The sequence below is a fragment of the Myotis brandtii genome, unplaced genomic scaffold (assembly GCF_000412655.1).
Source record: "Myotis brandtii unplaced genomic scaffold, ASM41265v1 scaffold967, whole genome shotgun sequence".
Classification (NCBI taxonomy): Eukaryota; Metazoa; Chordata; class Mammalia; order Chiroptera; family Vespertilionidae; genus Myotis; species Myotis brandtii.
The window spans coordinates 1,106,192-1,109,053 of NW_005372006.1; positions in this window are offsets into that span (position 1 = coordinate 1,106,192).

Consider the following 2,862-nt stretch of genomic DNA (forward strand, 5'->3'; position numbering starts at 1 on the left):
TCCTTTTTTTTTCTTTAAATCCTCGCCCAAGGATTTGTTTATTGATTTGAGAGAGAGAGAGGGAGACAGAGATGTGAGAGAGAAACATCAGTCAGTTGCCTCCATATGCACTCTGTATGGGAATCAAATCCACAACATACTTAGGTGCCCTGACTGTAACAGAACCAGTGAACTTTTGCTACTCCAACAAACTAAGCCACTAGGCCAGGCTTTGTATTCCTTTTGGTTTGCCTTCTACCAACTTCTAAAGCTGGGGATAACATAATAGAAGCGATGTTCTAGGGAAAGAGCTCTAGATCTTAGCATGTGTTGGATGGGAAGAATTCAAAACAGGAACCAAAGCATAGGTTACTGAAATCACTAGTACAGAGGTAAAATGATCGCATTAACCCAGTGGGAAGCAGAAAAAAAGTCTCTTGGTGCCCTGGCTGGTTTTCTCAGTGGTTAGAGTGGCAGCCCTGGGACCAAAGGGTCTTGGGTTCAATTCCTGGACAAGGGCACATGCCTCAGTTGCAGGTTCCTCCTGTGCCCCAACTTTCAACTTTTGGGAGACAACCAATTGATGTGTTCTCTCAAATTGATATTTCTCTCTCTCTCTTCCCCTCTTCTCCTTCCCTTCCCTTCTCTCTCTCTCTCTAAAAAAAAAAAAAAAATAGGGGGGGGGAATATATTTGGGTGAAGATTTTTTAAAAAGTCTCTTAGTATTTTTCTTTAGATATTCCACTTCAAAATCAACATTTCCACAACTGCCTCAAATATGACTTTCATCCTCTATTCTCTCCTTATTCTACCAACAATTTCATCACCCAAATCTAGAAATTATCTTTAACCCTATATTATCCCATGTAAATCATTCAGTCATAAAATCTTGTCAATTCTGCTTGATAGATGTCCTCTCTTCCAACCTCATGGCCACTGCAAGTATTCACGAAGCTTCTACTGAAGTAGGTACAGGGATAGAGTAGAGGACAAGTAGCTTACAATCTAGCGCAGAAGGCAAACATTGCTACAGAGAAGTACAAGGTCCTATTTTTGTGCATCACTAGGCTGTGAATCCTGATGTGAAGGGTTAATGAAGGCTTTTCTGGGGAAAGCCTAAAAGGTAAAACTGAAACCTAAAAGGTAAAACTGAATTAAATAACGTAAATAATACCCAGAAAGAAGGAATATCATCTGCAGTGGTCCTAAGCCAATAAAGGACATGGCATGGGGTTTGGGGGACAAAGAATTACATGAAACTAATAGATGATCAGTTCTGTGTGTCTTTTGCTGAGCTACCAAAATTGCTTTCGCGTTTTCTTTCCTTCTCTCTTAGACTATTCTCATAAGTTTTTCAACTTGCTGCTAGTGTGACCTTTCTAAAATGCAAACCTCATTATGCCACAAATTCCATAATGGTTCCCCACTGCCTACTCAGTAAAGGACAAATTCCCAATATGACACATGGGATCCTTCAGTTTCCTTCCCTGTGTCTTTCACCCCCTCCAACGCAAAGAGCCATTTATGGCTCTTCAAAGGACTCCTGTCTGGTCACCTAATGTCTTTGCCAAGTGCTATTTCCCCAACCTAGAATGCATTTGCTTGCTTGGAAAATGCCTGCTCATTCTTTAGTGGAACTCAAATGCCACATTCTCTAAAACAGATGTCAGTAAGCTATAGTTCATGAGCCAAATCCAATCCCCGACTGTCAAAATGCAAGCTATAAGCTAAAAACGCTTTTTACATCTTGTAATATGTAAAAATTTCATTAAGTTAGAATTCCAATGGCTATAAATGCAGCTTAATTGGAAGACAATCATACTCCTTTGCTTACATATTGTCTGTGGCTACCCAATAAATATTTATTGAATGAACAAATGAATGAATGGGAATTGGAGTTACGGCCATGAAAGGTGAGAATGAATATGGGATGTGCTGAGCACTAAAATGATAGTTTATATTCACATCACAAATATGTGCTACTTTTCTTTATTGCTTTTAGCTGAATTTTAAAAATGTAATAAAGCCAGAAATCATTTCATTCAAATGCCAGAAAATAAGAGAAGTTTGACTAAAGCAGAGGGACTATACTGCATATGAAGGCCTTACAAGCTCCAGTAACTAACTCTGAACTTTTATTACCTTGCATTTCATTTCCTGGCTTTTATAGGAATCATTCTGGGCAGGATACTCATAGATGCTGATGCCTTTGTGTACTGTTGGGCCAACTGCTCTTTTCATATTTTCTTGCCACTGATTTATTTGTCTTCTTCACATGAGGATACATTTAACTCGGCTGAAAAGCAAGATTATAAGAAATTAAAAACCATCCCTGTACACATACATACATATACACATACAGAGAAACAGACACACACTGAGAATCCACAGAATAGGTGGGAGGGATTTTTTCTCAATTATTAATACAATGGACATTCCAGCTTTCACCCAGGATATGTCTACTACTGAGATTTAGACAAGATAGTTATTTTCATTGAAATGCTGAGATGGGATCTCCAGACATCCATTTAGAAGGATTTGTAAAGCTCTTGGGAATTAATTCATTCTGAGCAAAAAGATTGTCTAGAGAACAAGGCAGTAGCAGAGGTTTGGTGGTCACAGAGGAGAGGTGACTGAAGTAGAGTATTTGTCCTTTCTAATTATCTGCCAGACCAGGCCCCATGGATTCCTCTCTAGTCCCTATATATGAATGTTAAATCTGCAAATACACTTTTCTTTTTTTTTTATTAAATCTTTATTGTTCAGATTATTACAGTTGTTCCTCTTCTCCCCCCCCCCATAGCTCCCCTCCACCCGGTTAACACCCCACCCTCTGCCCTTACCCCCGCCACCCACTGTTCTCATCCAAAGGTGTACAATAAT